The 24,608-nt window shown below is 39.4% G+C and overlaps 1 long non-coding RNA gene across 4 annotated transcripts in view; it reads left to right on the top strand.

Annotated features, from left to right (window-relative positions):
- The window catches only part of LOC122799345, an 816,164-nt gene extending 798,494 nt beyond the window's left edge, over nt 1–17,670 (top strand). For all 4 annotated transcript variants that reach the window (XR_006364459.1, XR_006364458.1, XR_006364457.1 and 1 more), the window contains exons 2-3: nt 2,581–2,717; nt 17,358–17,670. This is a non-coding gene — a long non-coding RNA (uncharacterized LOC122799345). The remainder of the gene's footprint in view (nt 1–2,580; nt 2,718–17,357) is intronic.
- The last annotated feature ends 6,938 nt before the right edge of the window (nt 17,671–24,608 follow it).

Here is a 24,608-nt window from a genome sequence, read left to right as displayed (position 1 = left end):
TAAAACACTCAGTTAAAGATGTTTTCACTTGCAGTCTTGTGATACTTTTAGTTGGTGTTGACAATTATTAGTTTTGGTTTTACCAACCTCTTCAGTGAACAGTTTGCTTCTTCCTGGTTTATTTCAAACTGTTATTGTTGAAGTACAGTCTAAAAACTGTAAGATAATCCTTTGCACTGTGGATAGAATCCTTTAGGCACCAATGCCTGTACAAATAAAGCTGGCTTTTTCATGTACTCTTTGGAAACAGTAAATTCTTTTGTTGAAAGCAGTAGGGCCACATTTCTTTGTTGGTTTCCCTGCAGATGATATGTCCTTTTATGCCACACTCGTAGGTTTACGTACTTGTCTAACAGGTTATGCATTTTATTTAATTTAGCTGCTCATAGATTCAGTGCTTTAGCAGGGGAGTTTAATGCTTTGGCAATACATGTATTTGGCACACCATCATGCTATGGGAAGGGGTGGGTCAGTTTAATGGATAAGGTCTTAGCCTTACAGATACAAGGTACAGGGTTTAATTCTGACCTCAGGTTACTGGCTAAGTTTGTAAAGATCTGAAAAGTGATAGCCTAACATTTACCTATGAGCTTATGTATAACTAAGTCCACATAATAAAAGCTTGTAAGTCATCAAACTTGTTTTAAAGTTAGAAATTCTTTATTAATGCAGCGACCTAATAAGTTATTGTTACCTTAAAAAGAAGAGTCTGACATCAAGCAATTTTAAAGTAAGCTAGCACAATTAATTATAGCTTACAGACCACTTTTAGAAAATAACTGTTTGGTAATTTACAAGCAGTGAGTTACACAAAGCTAGTAAATTAGCTTAAAATGAACAGTTTTACAGCTTATTTATTTATTTTAATTTGTTTCTAGGGTAGGGCTTTGATACCAATTGACTTTTCTCAGATCTAACCCAGGATATATAAAGAAAACAATAAGCAATGATTTAAAACAATAAATAATCCAGGTTAAAACAAAACAAGTTTTTGGACCATTTGTATACACAAGTAAAACAAATAGCTATGAAAATAAAAAAAAAAAAATATATATATATATATATATATCAATATGTTTTAAACAATTTGATAGTAACTTTATGTATCATTGATTAGGATGATTTCGTACTGTTTTTGTAGTACTCAGCTGAAGGGTAGGAAGGATGAGTTACTTGACCGAGAAGGAAGAAATAATGGAGGAAAGCAGGTGAATAACAGGGGGGTTGAAAGTGGTAGAATGAAAGTGATTATTTGTGGTGTGAAGTCAACAGTGACAAATCAAAATGAGTTTATTACCGGTAGGTGTACACTAAGGAGTAAAGGTTGGGAGGTTTTATGATCGTCCATTCGTACCTGGCAAATTGGGTAAAATGTAACTTCAGTGCAGAGATGAACAAGTTGTCTACTACTGATCAAAATCAAGAGCATTAATAACAGATTGCACACTGTGTGAGCTTTTTGTTGTTGTTAAGGTAGTATATGCCTATCAGTGTACCCTGGAATTTTGAACTCAGGACAGTTCTCCCCACTATACACCCTTGTTATATTGAATTGTAGAGTGCATTTACAGACAAGAGTTTCAGACTAGAGTTGTGCGATGAGTGCTGTTTCTCATGTTTTTAACTTTATTTATCAGTGGGGTATATCAGTTATGCATGGCTGTTCAGAAGCAGCTCAAAACACTGCTTAGTTAATTGACTTGCTAAGAGTCACACAAGAGACAAATGAAGAACAAAAGAATTAAACTCAAAATTATAGGATCATATCCATAAAGCATCTCATAGCCTTAATTATGTGTGATAACCTGCCTTAAATAGCCGTCAAGAGCAACTGCATGTGTAACTAAAACTACTAAGTTTGTAGGCCTGAAATAAGTGATATAGAAAAGTAGCAGCCATCTGCTTTAATTCCCTATTCTGTTAAATTTTCCACAGTCACATTGTTTTAGACACACACACACACACACACACACACACACACACACGCACGCACGCACGCACACACACACACACACACACACACACACACACACACACACACACACACACACACACACACACACACACACACACACACGTACACACTTTCTGTTAAGAGATGTGCAAGGGCAATAGGCATGTTACCATTTTCTACTTGTTTGCATCGAAGTGAGGATGCATTATGATGCAAGTGATATTATTTCTGTTTACTTGTAAATATTTTAATTGGGGACATACCATCTTAAAAATGATATTACTTTTCACGTTTGTGCATCTGACTGGGGTTGCACTTTGGTAAAAGGGTTAGATTTCCTGCATTCTTTTACTAAACTTTTATTAATTTACTGTGATATGCCAAATATGCATGTTTAATGCCTGGACTAGACTGCAATTCTAGAAATCTCAAGATTTCTTTAAGGGTCTACAAGTATATCATGGCTTGCACAGTTCAACAAGCATTTTTAATATGGCCAGCCTTTTGAAGTAATGACCTGGGATTGCTTCTGATGTCACATTATTTTGCTACTCTTGTAAACCAAGAGCAGTTGGTACAGACTGAAAGGTCTAAACAACTGAATATTTTTATTTTTCATTTTTCAGGACAATTTCAAACCTACAACTGGAAAAGAGATGCAGACACCACAGGATGTAGATGAAGACATTGAGAATCCATCTTATATTTCTCATGAAAGGAAATTCTGTCAGCACAATCTCAGCAGACAAAGCAGGGAAATCAGGTAATGTACTTAAATCACATTTCTGAAACTGGCGTTTAAATTAACCAACAATAACAAATAGTATTTTTAGCTTTCATTGAGCTATAATCTGCAAGTTATTAACTCTTCACAGAGCAGATGTCTTAAACCTCTTTTCTAAGGTTCCTGCAGGTAGAGTACCTTTGAGTAGGCCACAGCAGTTTTGTAAGGTATTTAACAGATATGCATGTTAGGGATGGGCACACTCTTTGGCTGATCTATTCCCTTCTTCCATCCACCTGCTAATTCCAGTACGTCGTGTCAAAACACTAAATTGCATTGCCCATGCTCCACCTGTGGCTAAGGAAGGGAATTGCAGTGCATGTGTGAAGAAAAGGTGAGGGTAGTTCTTACTCTACTTGATTTAGAGGCTGTACTAATTGGGCAACCTTAGGGTCTACAGAGAAAAGATTACCAAACTGTCATAGGGCTTGTCAGGCAGAAGTCCCAAGGATTCTACATCCAGGGCTTGTTTCTCAAAGATAAATTCTTATGGTGAGTACCTCAGAAATGGGTCTATATGCTGAAGAAAACCATCCAAACAGCATTTTGCAAAGCACATTTCCCTGAAAATGCTATTCCTCAAAAGGAAGTACTACAGAAGAAGATATAAAAAGAAGTCATGTGGTGGGTAAGGAGCTGCACTCTCACACTTTCTACTTAGTAGTATAATTAACTTCAATAGATCATAACATGGAAATGGAAATAATCCTTAAGTTTTGTTAACCTCATAGTGCAAAGTCATATTTGGAGAACAATCATTCTCAAAAGATTTAAAAGGACTTGTTGCAAACATTTCCAGGGCAGCAGAATCATATTTGAATCATTGACCTCATACCTATCTGTACTGTACAGAATCTTTTCTGCACTAGATAAAGTGAATTCTGGGAAGATGTCAAACAAAGGGGTTGGTGTGGTTTAATGAAATGCCTCTTGCTTTACACTTTTCTGTAAGCTGCTGCCAGCAAATCACGGAGGCCAACTTCATCATATATGTGGAAACTACACCCAGTGGTTAAGATACTTGTACCCAAAAATTACTTATTGAGTACATTAGTGGAGCTCTCTTCTTTGCACACTATAAGTGTATCTCAGCTAAATGTTAGCAATGACAGTCATTCACAGAACATCCAGAGCTAAAAAGGGGGTATATATTTATTTTGTTCAGTAAGGTTGTAATTAAAAACAACTAGAGTGGAATGATCTGGTCGAGAAACCATTTGAGCTGTTTAGTAAGTAACCTTATTTTGATGGAAGCAGGGATGCAGTTATGGATGAAGCTATGAGGGTTGCTATTCTGTAGTGTTTGGTTTAGATCACAAAGGAGAATTCAGTTCTGAGGTCAGATGAAATCTGCACTGTTGTCTGCCTCTTGCCCGTTGTTTCCTAGACGTATTCAGTCTCTGCATCAGTACACGTCAAAACGTTACTAGAGAAGAAAGAAGTGTAGTCAGCAGAAGTGACAGGGAGAGCAGATATCATTTACTAAAGAAAGAAAGACGATAGAATTAATCAAATGACAAGATGAGAGAGGTTTTGGTCAGGAAACAAATCAGGTATCATAATGCATCTCTACTTTCACTCCATTCAGTTTTTGAACTTTTTAAATCTATGTTCATGTACTTTAAGACAGTCTTTTTTCAAATTGTGAACTCTGTTTATCCTTCACTTCAGGTTCCATTCTTGGGGTGTGTTTAACTTCTTATAATTACTTTAAAAATTTAACTGTATTGCTGTTTCAGACCATAAGGCCAAAGTCAGAGAGAGCTGCAGAAGAAGGAACAATGGGTGCATGATGGTTTTAGTGACAATGAGCAAGCACACAAGACAGAACAACAGTTGGTTTCTGAAAATGGTTACGGCATTCATTCAGATTCCAGGCCTGATAAGCCACAACATGTGCAGAAGCCAAAGTAAACTTAACTTTATTAGCGTACATTGTCTTAGTCTCTAGATGTATCATTTCCTGTATTATAAAATGCAGAGTTTGCAGTGGTTCTACATTTTGTGAGTTTTGCCTCAGAAAGTAGTGAGTTAGGTAGTTAGAGAAATAGAAGAAAAAATATTTCAAAAGTGCAGTCAGTTGTATTAGCCTGTCCTGTCTTGGTTTCTCAAATCTAGTATGTCTACAGTTTTGCTGCAGAGGTCACTCAAGATTTCAACAGACTTGTATGCAGAAATAGGGGGTAGGTGAAGGGCAGCACCGGATGGCATCACCAATGTTATACCTCTGTAGTGTAAATAAAGTACAGTCGTGTAAGCAAACCTATCATAACAATAGACGTTTGAATGATCATTGCTACAGTAGCCTTAGCTATATGGGTTATATCCTGCCAAGGATATAACAGTTGGTCAGCTTCCATAGCTTCAGGGCACCTTCCACGTGGTGAAACCTTCAGTCAGCTCGAGTTGAGCTGACTATAAAAAACAAGTTTGAGCACCAGGCCCTCAGAGTTTTCATCTCTACAGAGAAAGGGTGGCTAAGCCCTGAAACAACAATGTTAGGAACAACAAAAATAACTGTCTACACCTTGGCATAAAAAACACACCAAAAAAACATGAAGGATGGAGGGATGGCTACTGCAGCAGTGATCATTCGAACATCTACTCTTATGGTACGTTTACTTACACAGCTGTACTTTGTTCATCATATTGATCAGTGCTACACAAGACTTAGGTATATGAGTAGATTACCCTAACTTACTACATTTGTCAGTGGAAGGAGAAGGGCCCAGGAGCCCCTGGAGAATGGTCCTTTTAAAGCCTGATCTAGACCTAGAGAATGAATCAAGCTTGTAATGCCTTGTAAATGTATATATATAGGACCAAGCTGTTCCTTTTAGAAAAGCCATAGATGAAGCCAAGGCCCTGGCAGATTGATAAAGCCAAGGCACTGGTAGAGTGGGCCTTGACCCTGTGGTGAGTATAACAAAATACCATAACAGCATGAGACAACCATTTGGAAATAGTCTGTTTTCATACGGGTTGTCCCTTCTTCTTGCCTTCACAAGAAATGAACCACTGATCCAGAGATCTGAAAGATTTAGTTCTATCATGATAATACCTAAGCTGTCTGTGGGGACAATCAAGGTATAGCGCATCCTTTCTCCTTCATTTTTGGGCTCAGGAAAGAAAATGGGGAGATGGATAGTTTGGTAAAGTAAACTAGAATACCACTTTAGACATAAAAAAATATCAGTAATAAAAGAAATCCTGTCTCTGCGGAAAATGAGATAGGGATGAGTCACCATAAGAGCTTGCAACTCATATACTCTTCTTGCAGAGGTCAGAGAAATTAGCAAAATAATTTTTCAAGTTAAAAACTGGAAGTCAGCCAGATTAGTTAGTTGAAGTGGAGCAAGTGTTAACTTTTCTAATAAAAAATTATGATCCCAAGGAAGGGTCACTGGTATTCTTGGAGGCCTTTTATGCAAATTCCCCTTTCAAAAAATATTTTTACATGTGACAGGAGGATCCATGGGCAGACATGCTGAAATGGATGATAAAAGAACCTTAATGGAGGAGTAAGAAAGGCCATAGGATAGTGACTCACACAAATATTGTAAAACCAGAGAACAACAAGCTCTGAATAAGTGCTGTTTATATTATTGGCACAAACCAGAAAAAACTTTTCCTTTTGCTAATATATGATTTTCTAGTAGTAGGCTTTCTTGTCTCCATTAGTATTTGCTGCACATCCTCAGCAAACAGGTACCTAAAGGGAAGACCCTATCACCCAGGCAGTCAACTGAAGTTGATTGAGGTCGGAGTATATCAAACACCCCTGATATTGTATGAGTAGATCCATTTTGTGATTAGGCTTGTGGTAATTTCCCCTAGTAGACACAATGGCACAGTAGATAAAGTGTTGTCACCTCACAGCAAGATGTTCTCCAGTTTGATTCCCAGCTGGGATGTTTCAGTGCAGAGTCTGTATGTCCCCCCTGTGTTTGTGTGGGTTTCCTCTGGGTGTTCTGGTTTCCTCCAAATTTCAAAGACATGCAGTGGTGGATTGGACCCTCTAAATTGGTCATAGGTGTGACTGTACATGCATGTTTGTGGTACAGAAGGATAACCATGGCAGGGCTAGCCACCTGGTACTGTGAACCTTGGCTCCTGATGACTGTCACTGTTAAAAGGGACACCCCAGCCCCCATCTCATGTTTAAAAATGAGAAGGAGTTATGGATGGATGGATAGACTTGCCCTAGCCATTTCATAAAGAACTGAGAAACATTGTTACATAGGTCAGAAGGGAGAAACCACAATGATCTTGGTGGGTTCCTTCTGAATCTTCAGAAGTACCCTGGATATAAGTGGATAGGATGTAAAAGCAAACAGAAAGATTAATGTCCACGGAATGGAAAAGGCATCTGTCATCCAGGCCTTCTGTATGGAGTCCTGTAGCAGAACCTTGCCATCTGATTGTTCAGAGAGGAGGCAAATAGGTCCACTTTGGGAATTCCCCTGAGATAGATCAAATCTTAGAAGACCAGCAGATCTAATTTTCATTCATGACTGTCTGTCCTTCTCCTGCTCAGCTTGTCTGCCAGACAGTTTTGCTTTGACAGAATGTAGAATGCCTGTAGACTAAGACTCTGGTGTGAAGCTATATTCCAAATTAACATGGTCAGTCTGCAAATGAGGTATGACCTGTTTTTCCCTTGATTTTTGATGTACCACATAATTGTGGTATTGTCTGTAACAACTTGATGAGGTCCAAGGGACCAAAGATGATTCAAAGAGTTGAGTGTCTTGTTCAGGGCAAGCAACTCCTTTATTTTTATGTGCTTGTGACTGTCCTTGCTGTTTCACACACCTTGCACTTTTATCCCAACTAAAATTGCTCCCTAAGCATAGTCTGAGGCATCTGTAATGAGTGACTGCTTTGGAGCAGGGGGAAAGAAGGGGAAAATTAGATTTAGGGAAATTTGTTGTATCCGCCAAGTGATTTATCTTCTGAAAAATCCCAGTGCAGGGATCTTAAAAAACAAAGGATATTGGTGTTGGGACCAAAGAAACTTCAGTTACCATTGCATCATTCTCATGTGGAGTCTTGCAGAGGTATCATGAGACCCATAGATACCACAAGACCCAAAATTCTGAGATATTGCCTCCCAGAGACATAAGCCTGAGTGGAAAACTTAAATAGACCTAGATAATAGTTCAATTTTTCTTGTGGAAGAAAACTGTTTTGAACTAAGGTGTCTGGCTGACACCCCAGAAATACAATCTTGTGTGAAGGAGTCAAAAATACTTTTGAACATTCTCTTGGAATCCCAGCTTGTGTAAGAGATCTAATACCCAAGAAAGAGAAAGAGAGAGAGAGAGAGAGAGAGAGAGAGATTCCTAGCACATTGAAAAAGATAAGCAAGTCTTTTAAATATGGAAAATGTGGATGAACTGTAGGTTGCAATGAGGCATAACTGAAGCTAGACACTTTCTAAACACTGTTGGTATAGTGGGTAGTCCAAAGGATAAGGCAGAGAGCTCATAGTGTGATCCAGAGACACAAAACCTTAAAAAAACACCTGAAGTCTGGATGAACAGGAATGTGATAAGCATTTTTTAAATCTGGTGTTACCAGGAAATTAAAAAAAAAGGAACAAGAGGTAACAGGTTGTGAAGGGCCAACATTTTGAACTAGGGCATTTTCAAGAACAGGTGTAGGAAACAAAGAAAGACCCAGAACTGGTGTTCAGCAATTTTCTTTCTTTGTCACTAAAATCATCCTTGAATAAAAAGCTTTTCCCCACTTAAGAAGGGGTAACTGGCTGTTTCACTTTTTGGGACAGGTTACGTTGAAGGACAGGGGCAAATAAAGGATTCTGGTCTTGTGGATGATGAGTTACCCCTGTAAAAGAAGGATTTTCTCCTATTGTCAGCTATAACCTTGATGAATGACAAGAATCACAGCCCATTTGTCTGAAACTGTCTGTTGCCAAAGAGAAAAGTGGAGATTCAAACTTTCTGAAAGGGAAAAGGGGCTGCCATGGTGGAATGTGGAGTGGGGGGACAAGGTCCCTTAAGCTATTACTTGCAATTTGTTGAGACTGTTTATTTTGTTTTTGCCAAAATTGAATGAGGGGTCAGAGAATCCCTTAGGAATTTTGGAAGAGGAAGGCTGAGATTCCCTGTATCAACTTATCCCTTTCATCTTGCTTTTTGATAACCTCTGCAGCAGAAGAACCAAAAAGTAAATCTCTATTTAAAGGAAAATTTAAAATCTCATTTTTCACATCATCTGGGTGTATCTGAGAATGCATCCAGGAAAATCTCCTTTTACAACAACACTAGTGGCCAGAGCCCTGAAAGAAGTATTAGTTGAGTCATACCACACTGTAAATAATAAGATGTGAATTATAAAATGGAAGAGACTAAATTATTTAAAGCAGATTCTTCCTTACAAGGGGATACTGCAGACAAATATTCCTCATACTTTCACAATTCATCAGAATAAATGTTACCATATGAGCCTAAAAATTCAAAATTCTGAAAATTAAAGTTGCAGAAGCTTACAGTTTCCCATATTGATTAATAATTTACCCAACCTTGTCAGAAAGAGTAGGATTGGAATTAACCACATTTTAGTAGTAGTAGGATTAAATAAAGCTATAGCTGCTGTGTCAGGTTTGGAAAGCTGTATAAAAAATTAAGACTGGGGAATTTTATATATTATATCTGCCTTTGTATTACTAGCAGCCTGACTATCAGGACTACTGTAGGCAGTGACACATACATCCTCCAGAGGTGACAGAACAGAAGGAATTGCTGAAAGTTCTGGAAATTTTTGTTCTGTAACAGCTCATAGTATTTTCTGAGGGACTGAGAAACCTCACTGTTTACCCACTGAAAACAGTGGCACATTCCACAAATAGTAACAGAGAAAGAAGAAAAAAAAGCAGGGCGAATGAATCAGAAAACTGAGGAGACACTCTGTATCTGTCCCTTCACCTCCCTCTCCAGATTCAAAATCTTGAATCTCTCCAGGAAAGGAAGTTTCCCTCTTTCTTTTACCAGAAACCATCTTATGTGAAGGATCAATAGCATGATTAAGCCTTGAGCCAGACCCAGAATACTACTCCTAACTATGGAAGTTTGAGGAGTAGATAAATGTTTAATTTTCTGTTTCTTTTTGACAGATGAAGTGGGTCTAACAGAGTTATTAATGGTAGGAGCAGGTTCTCCAGTGTTGGGTATAACATTCTGATCAAACAGGGAAGTCTTCCTTGTTCCTTCTGCCAGGAACAACAAGAGTGGCTCTCCCTTGCCCAATGAGGGGGACCCCAACAGCCACAGGGGATATGACTAACCTCTAGGTAGGTGCTACACCAGAGGGGTCTGGGGTAAATAAAATCAGTGGTCTGAGAAACAAGCTATGGACACAGCAGAGTTATCCACCTGTGGCTGAGTCAAATCGATAGCCTGCTGTGGTGGCAAAGATTATTTGTTTAACTTTTTGCTTTTCTGGCTGGAAGAAGTATTGATTATGGGACCAGTAGTTTGCTGCACAGTCAAGCTGAAAATGGTGGCTTTTTCCCTAGGGAAAACAAGTAGCACAATCTGGTAAAAAAATAAAAATCTTTAAAAGTACCTTTTGTCACAGAAAAACACAATAAAAAGCACTTCAAAATCCTTAGCCAGCCCCAAAAAGTAAACACAATTTCTTCACAGGAAAAAAAAAACAGTTTTCAATTACTTTAAACAAGTTTTAATCTGACAGGAAAAAAGTATGCTCCTGTTTAAAAGTAGAGTTAAGTCTCATGACTGTCCATTAAAACACAAATCCTAGCTTAAAAATAACTGCATCAAACAGGAAAGTACAACAAAACTATTTTTTTATTTAATGTAGAAGTTTTCTCCCCAAAAGGATCTTTTCTGCCCAGCAAAGTAACAGCACAAGCAGACCGTCGATCCACAAAAGCCTGTAGAGGAATGCTGTGTTAAATAGCATGGGATCTCTGAATGGCCCTGCAACCATACCTATCTTTTTAGTCAGCTCAGCTTGAGCTGACTGATGGTTTGGAAGTGAGAAAGGTGCCCTGAAGCCTTGGAAGCTGTCCGACTGTTATATCCTTAGCAGGATATAATCTATACAGCTAAGGCTACTGCAGCAGTTCTCCCGAGTCATGCTTTAGTGTGAATATTTGCTTATGCATATATATATATATATATATATATATATATATATATATATATATATATATATATATATATAAACCTTTACAGGTCAGGAAGTAATATTGCATAAGGGCAACTGATGTCTGGCAATGACTTGACCAGTGTGGTCATACTTGGTTCCACTGTAGCCACAGCCAACAGAGTTTCTGTTAAGACTGCTTGTACTTCCATCAGAAAAATTGTTTTCATCCATTATTTATTTCAGAGACAATCTGCTTGATCTAAAACTGAAATCCCTATGTGATGGGTGTTTGGATGTGTATTTCTATATACTTAATAGGTTCATAGGTTCTTATTAAGCTTATGGCCAAGTAGACCAATGAGAAGCTCAGCCATATTACCCAGTACTGGTGAAAGACTAACAATGCCTACATTAGGCAGACTTTATTCACATATATCTAGTGAAAATTTCAGTCATCCATCCGGTCAACTGGCCTGTGTTTAATGGTTGCTAGGGAAGTACTCTGCTTAATAGGTAAAGGCAGTCTATTTTAGAAATGGGGAACACATTTGGCTATGCTTCTTTCATGTCATCTGGTATTGATGTAGTAGTATTACAGCTTTAGGGCTTTAGAGCTGGTGTTTACTTTACTACTGATTCTACTTAGCTTTAGGAGTTCAAAGAGTGCTGGGTCACTCATAGCACAGAAGTCTAAGCTGAGATCTCCCCTGTGGACTCTGTGTTACACTGAGAAGAGGGAGAGGACTTTTAGTCTATCAGAGTAGTACTGAGATTTGAAATATTTCTGGTGAGGAAACATTATATTCAACATTGGATCTAATAAGGAATGCAAAAAGTAGGATTATAACTTCTTTGAACTTTCAGGAGGTACCACAAAGGATAGATTATACAAGTAGAAGGATTTTCTAATCATCACAAAGACATGGTAGTCAAAGGAATGAGTCTTCAAAATATTACCCAGGTCTCTGATGACTCTGTCTAATTTAAGTGGAATCAAGTCAGTAGTAGTGAAGCTAGATTTACTGAAGGAAACTATGTTGCATTTCTTAGTGTTGAGGGTAAGCCCATGAGTAATGCACCAAGCATTTGTTTGGTCTGACCCTTGGAGAAGAATTTGGGTAGCAGAATGGTATAAGATAACTGCTCCCTATTTGCAACCATTAAAACTTGGCTAGCCATAGTCCCTCGAACATGCCAGTTCCACAAAGACAATGACCGGAACAGATGTGCTCACAGACTGGCACATGGCTTAACCAGTTCCCTGTGCCAGTACCTCAGTTCTTCAAGTCAGAAACAAAAAAATTACTTTTACTTGCATACCACCCAGGTCACCAGAAGCATGACATGACCCCCCCCCCCGACATGACCCCCCCCCCAGCCATTCAGGTGCTCCTGTGCCACACTGCTCACCCTTCTTCCACATATTTTATTGAAAAAAAAATGAAAATAATAATTTATTTTAAACTGTAGTGAACACTTGCTACAGCTTATACCCTGTCTGCATGGAGTGCTATGGTGCTCATGTTTTACCTAAGAAAATGTATTATTTGAAACTACAGCAAACTGCTTGCAACAAATGTAGCAAACAGTTGCTACAGTTTATACCCTGCCTGCACAGAGCACTACAGCACTCAAGTTTTAGTTAAAAAAGAGAGATTTTCTTTTTTTACTTTTAAATTTTAGCATTACTACAGTTTAGAGGACACACGGAGTACTACAGTGCTCAGGTTTGACCGCAAATGCAATACAGACTTTTAAAAGTCAATATTGCATTAAAGAGAAACTCTTATCAGTTAATCACACCAACCCAACACTTTGCACATGGGGCAGCTGCCCCTCTTGCCCCACCCTAACTATGCAACTGTACCAGAAGCCAGTGCTACAGTAGTGAACATTTTAACAATTGTGCTGCCATTGTCTCACAAATAGTACTAAAAGCAATGGAAAAGGGAGAGTTAACAGCAGCAGACATTGTTAATGCTGCTAAAGTATTTGAGTTTGTGCATCACAAACAGTTAAAACATAAGCATAGCTCTCAACCTCTTGGTGCAAGAAATCTGGACAAAGCCTAAAATAATGGGGGGGGGGGTGCAAAAATAGGGACAGATTTTAAATACTGCTCTTATGAACTTAAAAGGTTGCTAGAATAACATAATTTATATTAGTATGCTTTTTCTGAAGGATATGAAGTCTGCAACTTAAATGTAAGTCATTATTTAGTAACTTCAATCCTCAGTGATTTGCATGAAAACTACAGAGTTTATGAGGAACAAACCAAAATATGGGGGAAAAATCTTGATATATTATGAAAATCTGGACAGTTGAGAGGTATGAATAAGCATATCTGGTAAAATCAGAACTAGATGCTTTCACAATTATTTAGAGAACATAGTTTTTAAAGCTGCCTTAAATCATCGTAGATTGTTACCACAAAGTCTTACAAAAAGAGTACTAGAAGGTCTGTCCTATGGACTTTGCTCTTTGCATTGTTCATAACCATTCCATCAGGCAACATTAAGAAGGTTTATTGTCTTAGTTATACAGATATGATTTTCTGACATCTTATAAAAAATACAGTAAAACTGAGGTTATAGTCTCCATCGATCTTATTTATCTTTGTTTGCTTTTGTGTGACGAATATTGACTTTATAATGCTGAAACAAAAACTATGTTGCTACATACTCACAAAAGGTTGGCTAAGGTCAATGCAAACTTATACATTATTTTCCAAGATAGAGCCCAGAATGAACTTTTCAAGTCCTATCAATGAATGAGATTGGATACATTCTTCCTGCACAATAACAGGTTTTCCATGGCTATAATTATATATTGGCATCTTGCTACCATTGCTAGTTTTCTCTCAAGGAAAGCTAAGGAAACAGGGAAACCTAGGACATATGGGTGATCATTTGCTTCACTAAATATTAACTAACAGTGTTCATAGGGCCATCACAGAAGTTATTAAAAAAGCTGCAAATCAGAAAGTCTTTTCTGTGATTGGTGTTACATGTACAAGACATTGTCTCATCATTTTAGTCAAAACTAGATGTCTACCATTTTAGTCAAAACTAGATGTCTATCTATTTAATACAATGCCATTGTGTAAGATCCTCTTGAAGGATGCTGATGTCAAAATCCTACAAGAGGGTCTTACACAAACAAATGATTGCTGCCAAAGTCATGCCCTTAAACTCAATTAAAAAAATGTATTATCATCCCTTTCCGTTAGAGCGATGTTCCTGCTAACTACCACATCAATAGCAACACCCTAAGTACGCACTCAATAGTGAGAGACCTGGGCACACAGGTTGACAGCAGTCTTACCTTTGATTACTATGTCGCCACAGTGGTAAGAAGGGCATTCTATATCACTCATCTCATAAGTAACAGCATTGCCTAGAAAAAAAGAAGTTATAACCTCCCTGTACTCTTCCTTCATCAGGCCAATAATTGAGTGTATGTACCTTTCCAGGCATCTGCAGCAACTGGAGAAACCACAAAGGTTCCTCACAAGGAAAATTCCAGGTCTTCAGCATCTGTCCTATTTGATTGTCTAAAATCATTGTCACTTTATTCTGTTTCATACAGACTGCTCAGAGGCAATCTCTGCCTTGCATATAGGGCTTTATTGGAAATGCTGCATATCTGCAAGTCAAATGGTACGCAGATTACTCACTCTAAAGACCTTAACCTGGTATGTGACATTAATAGAACCTGCTGGAGAGACAGATTTATCTCCCAAAGATTACCACACCTTTGGAACAGACTCCCATTTCATGTCAAACTGACCACCTCATAGGCCCTCTTCAAACAGAATCTGAACAATTAGATGGGTAACCATAAATTCACCCTGGGGGTTCCACCTGTATCCCTCTTGGACATGGGCATTAGGTGCTAATCACAGAAACAAGGGTAGAACTTGACTAGGCTTGCAAGGGCCCTAGGGCCAGTAGCCTAGTAACTTCCTATGATCCTAAGTTTCACTGGCACATTATTATAAAAAGTACTTGATATAAAATATGTAAATCACTACTGTAAATTATTAGATACAAACATCTCATGGCAGAGCATGGAGATCTGACTTATTACAGAGAAAGGCCATGACACTCAACCACAAATTCTCCAGGGCATCCCATAGCCTTTTAACTTTTAGGTCCCCATTTCTGGAATGCACTTCTTTGTTAAATTAAATATCTGCTTTCTTTTACTACTCGCTAAATAATTAAAAGGATACTCAGGGACAAAGCAGTCTGTAAATCATTTGGCACAGTAACTTAGTTACAAAGTAATCATGCACACTGCTTTTTGTGTTGCTGTTGCTACAGATGGGTCTGAATTATGCATAGACTGCTTGAGCTGTGATATAATAATGATTTGTGTACAAAGAACAAGGTCACATGCACTTACATGCACACTAAACAAACAGAAAAAAAAAACCTAGAAATGGAAGTCAAGAGTACTTATCACCACTCGACTATGCTGCCCAAAACTAATGCGAACTCTGGTGACTTTTTCCTGTCAATTTGTCTTCCTTTATTTTCTTCAGACAATGGTTTGTTGTCATCTTTTCCACAATGCACTTTATACCCCTGATCATGTACTAAGTACTACCCTAACAATGAGTGGCAAAAGCATAAGCAAGGACTGCTTTTCTGAGGAAATTTTCCCACCACATATTAGGATCCCATGGTATAATATGAGAAACTGCATTTTGCAGCACTTTTTGCTTTACCTAATTGTTATGTGGACTACATTCAGTTGCCCTAATCCAACATATGAGTGTATGCCTTATCATATATTATACAGTATTATATGTTTTTCTTTTCACTTGCTTTCATACTACCTGTGAACGTACATAAAATGTATTAAAATATCATTCTTAAATGTACTACTGAATCTGTGCCTGTATTGTGACTGAATTATTACTGTTTGTTAATTTTCTGTAATCTTGTGTTATAATACTTTCATAATAAGTTTTTATGAAGCTTTTATTCCCCGGGCCTTTGCTGAAAAGGAGTATTCTACCCAGTCAGACTTTCCTGATCACTGAATGCCAAATAAATAAATAAATATATATTTGACAGATTGATTATAAGACTTTTTAGTTTTACTTCTGCTACCCCTGGAGGAAGTGCTTTTCATGCGTACACTGAATGACATCATCCATTTGTCTGTCTTTGCCCTTTGAAGATTTAGGGCAAGATTCACAGAAAATACCACTGTGGCACTATTAAGGCTTCTCTGGACGGCCTAATAGCACCATGGCCTTAAAATGCAATTCTAAATCATGAAACAGCCACATTGAGCAAAGGGCTACTAGAATGTTTAGGAAATAAGCACTGCACTGTTAGAAATTACCCCTTCCAACCCATGCAGTATTGTCACGCACACACACACGCACACACGCACACACACACACACACACACACACACACACACACACACACACACACACACACACACACACACACACACACACACACACGCACACAGATGCACAGCTGCAAGCATGCCCCTGCACATGCACCCCCCCACACACACACACACACACACACACACACACACACGCACACACGCACACATGCACACACACACACACACACACACACACACACACACACACACACACACACACACACACACACGCACACACAGATGCACAGCTGCAAGCATGCCCCTGCACATGCACCCCCCCCACACACACATGCACACATATACATACGTATACACACTCCCTCACAGGACTCACTTGCTTTGGTGCTATCCACTCTGCTCCTGCCAAAAACATCAGTGGGTCCATTATCAACAAAAGACAGTGTACATTTTTATCACTTCACTCCCCAGTTAGCATAGTAGAGCTTTTCTTTCATTCCTTCCACTATGCTATTCTATTCCCAGAAAGAACTCCAAGGAAGCATGCTTGGATAATTTACATTAGTTGTGTCATCATATAGCCAGAAATTGCATGTAACTTTCTGCACCAGAAACTATGTAGGGCTACAGTGGTCTTTGAATTGCTCCTGCACAATACAGTTAGCAAACACTAGAAATATGATTTTGCAGTCCATGTGTTATGGCTTTCTGAATCCGGCCTTACAAATGTAACAGCATCACTGTCCTTGCTTAATCTGTTGTCCCTCATTGCTATTGTATTACTTAGGAAATTTCCCATAATGAGTCTTTCTAGAAGAGTTCATAATTAAGGAAAAGTGAACAATCCTCTTGCAGCATATTTCCTCACAATTCTGTGTGCTTCATCGATTTCAGTAATAACAGAACAGCTGGTGTTTATGTTTCAAAACTGTATACTTCTTTACAGCAGAGATTTTCTTAATGATCTGTATAATGGTTAAATACCAGTATTCTTTGACAGTATCAAACTGGTTTCAGTCTTTACTCAGGCTCAGAAGTATTTTTTTCAGATTTTTTCCACCTACAGTTATGTGCAGTTAATTGTATTCAATTGTTTTGCATACACAGTAGCTCCAGTGAGATGATTCAGTGCGACACTACACTATACAACAGCAACATACACAGTGGCTCCAGTGAGATGATTCGGTGCGACACTACATTATACAGCAGTGACATGCACAGTGGCTCCAGTGAGATGATTCGGTGTGACACTACACTATACAACAGCGAGCATGATTTAAGCCATCCACCTCAAAGAAAACATCACAGCCAATCAAACCACCGCCCTCTCTACCACTTCCGCTGACGGAAGAACTAAAACTCCCACCTACAAGGATGTGCATCATTAATATTTGTTGTAATGGATACATAAATACTGGAAATAAAGAAATATTACTGGTTGAAATATATTACATGGCTGTTGTCTTTAATCCCTGTTAACTTAAATGTTCATGTTGACCTTAAACTACATTACAGTATAAGCAAATGATTCCTCCTGTAATCAGAAAGTACAGTTGTGTACACTTACCATAAATGTAGATGTTCAAGTGTATTCACTGTTGCAGTCATTACATTTGGGTAATCTGCTAGCAGGTTGCCCTCAGTCAGCCTGAATTCCAAGGTCTTGGGTCCTGCGTTGGTTGCTGTCTCCTCTTCCATGATGTCAGGTCATCAGGGGTATAAAACAAGCAGCCAACTCCATTTTCTTTAGTTTTTCTTGCCCCAGATGTCAGGTGCCCCCAAAAAGGTAGAAAAAAAATATATATAAAAACTATATATACATGCAAAAATACAAACTTTACCTTCATCTACAAGCAAATACACCACATAGGTTGTAGAAGATAGTGAAGGAAAGATGAATGAAAGGGGGGTGGCGGGTGGGTAACCTGGTGTGCAACAGTGAATACACTTGAACATCTACATTTATGGTAAGTGTACACAACTGTACTATGTTCTTCATGTTTCACTGTTGCAGTCATTACATTTGGGTAGAATCCCAAAGCAATGGATGGGAGGCTGGAGCTAAACAGCATTAGGGGCAGCTATAAGGCCCCACAGAACTGCAGTGGCAAAGCCTGCCCTGGACTTAGAGTAGAGAGGCAAATGATAATGCTTTGTAAAGGTGTGAATAGAACTCCAAGTAGCAGCCTCTAGAATGTCTTTGGTTGGTACTCCTCTGAGAAAGGCTGCTGAAGTAGCTGCAGCTCTGGTGGAATGCAACCTAATGCCCTTGGGCACAGGTTTGCCATGGTGTAAATAGCAGAAACGAATGCAGTGGCTTATCCACTTTGAAACAGTCTGCTTTGAAATAGCCTTTCCTTCTGATCCTGCAGCATATGTCACTAGTAAGTGCTCAGTTTTTCTTAGAGCTTTAGTCCTGCTCAAGTAGGATCTTAGCTGTCTGTGTACGTCCAATGAATGCAGAATTCTCTCCCCTTTGTTCTGCAGGTTTGGACAAAAGTTTGGCAGATGAATAGTTTTGGTTAAGAGCCACACTGGAAACCACCTTAGGCATAAATGAAGGAATGGTCCTCAGAGACATGCTGTCTGGGTAAAATATGATAAAAGGCTCCACAGCCATGAGGGCCTGTAGCTCTGAGACTCTTTTTGCTGAAGTAATTGCTAGGAGCAGAGCTGTTTTCCTTGATAAGAACTTTAGATCTGCAGTAGCAGCCAGTTCAAATGGAGGCAGGGTGAGCTTTTCCAACACATAATTGAGGTCCCATGCAGGTATTGGTGATCTTCTGCGAGGCCTTACATTTTTGGCTCCTCTAAGATACTGCTTTAGTAAAGGATGAGAAAAGATTGGTGGCTCTGTATTGTAATGAGCCAAAATGGCAAATGCATGGATTTTTATTGATGAGAAAGATAGGCCTTTGTCAGGCATCTCAGTCAACTATTGTAATATCTGAGGAATATTTGGTTTTGCTGTATCAGTTCATTGTGCTTGATTCCAAGCACAGAATCTCTTCCATTTATCAGCATAAGATTTTCTAGTACTAGGCCTTCTGGCTTCCAAAATGACATCCATCACAGCTTTACTGAGAGGTGTTGTTTGCATAACTACATGATCAGCCATGCTGCCAGGTTCAGTGTTTGGAGCTGATTGTGCAGGATCTGGTTGTTTTGCTGGGACAGTAATTGAGGTCTTTGAGGTAAGGTCCAATCTGGGTATTGAGACAAGTTCTTTAGGATTGGGTACCAGTATTGGCGGGGCCAGTCCGGTGCAATTAGTATCATCTTTGGTTTCTCTTGTCTGACTTTTAGTAGGACCTTGGGAAGAAGAGGCAGAGGAGGAAAGGCGTAAACTGATAGGTTTTTCCAACTGAAGGATAGGGTGTCCACTTTCCATGCTTGTCTGTGATAAGTCCTTGTGCAGAATCTTTTCAATTGGTAATTTTGAGGGGAGGCAAATAGATATATGTCTGGGCTCCCCTATTTCTTTGTTATCATGTTGAAGACTTGTGAATCTAGTTTCCACTCGTGAGTGTCCATAAGGTTTCTGATTAAATTGTCTGCCAGAGTATTTTGTTTTCCTGGCAGGAATTGAGCTTGAAGATGTACTTGGTAAGTCAAAGCTGTGCCCCACAATGCCATGGCTGGTCTGCAAAGGGGGTATGAGTGTGTGCCCCCCTGCTTGTTTATATACCACATAACCGTGGTGTTGTCCATCTTTATCAGTAGTTGTCCTGGATGAAGTAAGTCCTTAAAGGCTGTCAGGGCATTTTGAACAGCTAACATCTCTTTTTGGTTTATATGCAGAAGCATTTGTTTTGGGGACCATATGCCCTGAATACATCTTCCCGCCAGGTGGACCCCCCATGCATAATCTGATGCATCTGTTGTTAAGGTTTGGCTGGCAGGGGGTAGAGTGAAGGCCCGTCCCATGTTTTGGTGACATGCCTTTGCCCACCATATAAACTCCTGTTGTAGGCAGGGAATGAGAGGAATCATTGTTTCCAGACTTTGACTCCATAAACTTTTTAGGTACCATTGAAGTTTCCTCATATGCAGTCTTGCATATGAAATCAGTAAGATGCAGGATGCCATGAACCCCAAAGCCTGCAGAATTTGTCTTGCAGATAACTGGGTTTTTGTTGCCATCAGTTTGAAGTAAGTAGTCAGTTGCCTTTGTTTGTCTGGCATGAGGAAAGCCATCTGGGCAGTTGTATTCAAGCTTGCACCCAGGAATGTTATCTTTTGAGAGGGTAGCAGTTGTGATTTCTATTCATTTATTGTGTACCCTAGGCATGTTAGGAGCCTTTTCACAAATGTCAGGTGCTGAAGAAAAATGCCCTTGCTCTCTGCTTGAATGAGATAGTCATCCAAGTAAGGATATATTTGTATACTTCTTTGTCTGCAAAAAGCAATTACTGGTGCCAGGCACTTTGTAAAGACCTTGGGCGCAGTAGATAAACCAAAGGGCAGTGCAGAGAATTGGTAATGCATTAAGCCAGCCTTGAAATGGAGGTATCTTCTGCATGATTCACTTATTGGGACACGCAGGTATGCCTCTTTTAGGTCTAATGTCACCAGCCAAGCATTCTTGCCCAGCATGGGCAGAAGCTGCTGCAAAGTTAACATTTTGAATTTTGGAATGTCCAGGAATGTGTTAAATATTGATAAATCCAGTATTGGCCTTCAGGCCTTGTCCTTTCTGGGTACCAAGAATGGTCTTGAGTAAAAAACTTGTCCTTTTTTCTGTTCTGGTACTGGCTGAATAGCCCCCATATCCATGAGGGACGTAACCTGTTTCTGTGCCTCTGCCCATTGATTTTTTGGCAGATCCGGCCAACCTTTTGCCATTGGCAGAGTATGGAAATAGAATCTGTATCCCTGTGATACTATGTTTAGCACCCACTTGTCCTGGGTTATTAACTACCAATTTTGAGCAAAAAGTGCTATTTCCCCCCCTAAGAGTGCTGTGAAAAGGTAAGTGCTTGGTGATGGCAGAGGGAAGTAATTGGGACTGTTTTCTGTAGGGTTGCGCTTTATCTCCTCCAGATTTGGAGGTGGAAGCACCCCATTACTTTGACCTGTAAGAATCTTGTGCCTGGTATCTAGAACCTTTAGGGCACCTGGATTTGCCCCTTTGAGCTCTGTCGGACACAGGAAAGGACCAATTTTTTGTAGACCAGTGTCTACTGAATCTTGGTGGCTGCACTTGTAAGAAGTATTTTACAGTTTGCATAGACTTAGCTTTGTCTTCCATTTTCTTTAAAACCTCTTCTACCTTAATACCAAGCAGAGTATCATGCTGTAAAGGTGCATCCAGTAATTTAGCTTTAACATGATCAGGCAAATGTTAGTCTTTTAGCCAAGCATGCCTCCTAATCACAGATCCAGTAACTGCGGCCCTGCAGGAGGCCTCTAAGGAATCAGAACCACATTGCAAAGTATGCTTTCCAACTTGTTCAGCAGCATGCAATAATTCCTGCAATTCTTTATTTTCTGCACATTCAGAAATCAACATAATTTTCTGTTTCAGCAATCCCATAACATGTTGTTGATACTTGAGCATATGAAACTGGCAGTTTAAGGTCCTAATTGCCAAGGTTGCAGATGTATAAACTTTCTTTCCCCATCTATCCAGTGCCCTTGAATCTCTGTCAGAGGGGGTAGGATTTTTTCCTGTTGAAGCCTTAACTCCTTTTGGACCCTGTGAAATAGTTTCTGGGTCAGCAGCAGGGTTTCTATATAAAAATTTGTGTGAGTCAGGGACCTTGTAATATGTCAAGCTTGACTCTCAAAACACATCATCCACAATGTCTAAAACAGGGGGTATGGTTAAATGCCTGTGCTGAGGGAGAAGAAGGAAATCCCTGAGCCTCTTTTTTGATTCTGAGAAATCTTGACTCTCCCAGTGAAAATGCTCCCTCAAAGTATGCAAGGTTTCTCCAAATGAATAATCCTCAGGAGGTGATGCAGATGGGATAGATTCCTCTGCATCAGAATCCTCATAGGGAGGAATAGATAATTCCTGATCAGAAGAGGAATCAGAAGAAGTAGAAACCTGATCTGAAGATTCATAGTCAGTGTCTTGCCTAGGCCTCTTATCAGGATGGGGTTTGGAACCCCTGATCAAGGTAATTAGGTCTTCAGCCATTTTGATCATCTGTTTTTTAGGCAGAGTGGCCTGTGCGTGTGGCTCATGCATTGGTTTTTAGCCTTAGAAGTTGCTTTTGTCTTTGGTTTTGCAGCTGTCGTCGGTTTTATATAAAAATGTTGAGGCCTGAATACACCCTCAGAAGCCAGTGCCTGCTCAGCGGCTCCGGACCCATCCGAGGGAGAGACATCCGTGGGTACAATACTTTGAGTATCTCGTGGCATGCCGGACTCCACATGGGTCTCGGTAGGGGCCTGCGACTCTAAAGTAGCGGGTATCAGGGGCTGCAAAAGCACCTCACTGAGAACCGGTGAACCGGTGAACTGGCGACTGACTTAGGAGAAGCTTTGTCATCGGTTTTGGACCTCGACGGTCTGTCTCTGTCCTTTTCTTTGCATTTTTTGTGTACTCCGGTAGTCGGATTGCTATCCGACGACATTTCAGGGTAGTTAAATCTGTTTCCAAAATATTTTGAGGCAAAAATATACCGACGCTGAATAGTGCGTTGGTTGAATCTAGCACAAAACCGACAGCCAGGCACATTGTGATCAGGGTCTAGGCAAGGAATGCAGTATAAATGGAAATCCTTATGAGGTATTTGCTTCCCACAAGTAATACAATTATTAACTTTTTCTGACATCGATATGGAGCAAGAAAAAAGTTTCCCCAATGGGGTACTTAGCTTTAGTGAAGACTTTGGTTCTGAAACTTGAACTCGAAAATTTCAGGAGTCAGCCGACCGGCACTTGCGAACTGCTTCTGCTTCGGGCACCACATGGCAAGAAAGACTAAAGAAAATGATGCCAGCTGCTTGTTTTATACCCCTGATGACCTGATGTCATGGAAGAGGAGACAGCAACTGATGCAGGACCCAAGACTTTGGAATCCAGCCGACTGAGGGCAACCTGCCAGTAGATTACCCAAATGTAATGACTGCAACAGTGAAACACGACAAACATCTATTATATAGAAGATCTTCCATTACAGCATGGTTTTTGCCTATTGTTTTTCTAGATATGTTTATGAGGATTTAACAGTTAAAGTGCAGTCAGATGACAACTTTAATATTATGTTTTGATTGTCATACTCATTGTGCAGATGCAAACACATCTGGGAAAAATGTGGTAATTAGGAAAAGTTGTGTTAAGCTTTATCTCATCATCAAGGCAAAACATATTCCCAAACATGTCTATTAATGGAGTCAGAGACTGTGGTAATGGCATCTGTTACACTGTATTTACAGGATGTTTGGAGACCAGCATTCCACATTATAGCAATAACCTATGGCTGAGTTTGAGTAATGCACCCACAGTTGGCATGGTTTGGTCATGAGGACGAAGCCTGAGGGATGAAACAAAGCCAACCATGGGTAAATCCAGAATTACCCTCACCTATCCATGGGTTCTTGCTATTACACAATGACATTATTTAAGAAAAAAGTTAGTTTCTTAAATAATGTCTTTGCATATGGGCATTGTGCTGCTCTTATTTGTTTTACCCCGGTATCCTGGAGCTTTCCTGATGTACTGCACATGCGCAGAGGGCCTTTGCTGTCATACTTATGTAGTGCATCAGTGCTGTATAAAAGAAAAAAATACCTAGAAATAGAAGCACACTTCAAAAACAGCAGCATCTGTTACTTCAATCACCACCAACGCACTATATTACTAATGATAGCTATATAACGATAGTTATAGGAAATCTAGTCTAAGCAGTGAAAAAATGAATTTCACCATTCCCAGTCACAAGCTGTACCAGAAGTGCTTTTATTGTTGAGAACAGTGAGTAAAAATGAGCGTTTTCGTCCCAGTAATAGGTATTCTGTAATTCCATATTATTGGGACATAAAGCATTTATTTTTACTCACTGTTCTCAACAATAAAAGTATCTGTGGTACAGCTTGTGGCCAGGAATCTTTTTTTTTTCTGGGAGAGTTTCAACATATTTGAGAGATAGAACAGAGAAAATAAAAGGATAATCAGGTATATTTCTCTAGTTTTGCATAACGTACCTGATTTTCCTTTTATTTTTGTCTGTACCATCTCTCTCATTGGTTTGAAGTCTCCAGTTTTGTAAGTTTATTTTATTTTACTTTTTTTTAATGAAAGAAAAATAAAATTTTATTGCATATATTAATGGAAGAAAGTCTGGGCAACCGGACCTTCTTCCACTGCTATATGTTCAGTTTACAAGCGGTGCAATGGTTGGGTTGA

The sequence above is a fragment of the Protopterus annectens genome, chromosome 4.part0 (genome assembly GCF_019279795.1).
Source record: "Protopterus annectens isolate FY-2018-M chromosome 4.part0, PAN1.0, whole genome shotgun sequence".
Taxonomy (NCBI): Eukaryota; Metazoa; Chordata; order Ceratodontiformes; family Protopteridae; genus Protopterus; species Protopterus annectens.
Note: the sequence above shows the minus strand (reverse complement) of the source record. Positions and strands in the feature narration are given on the sequence as shown.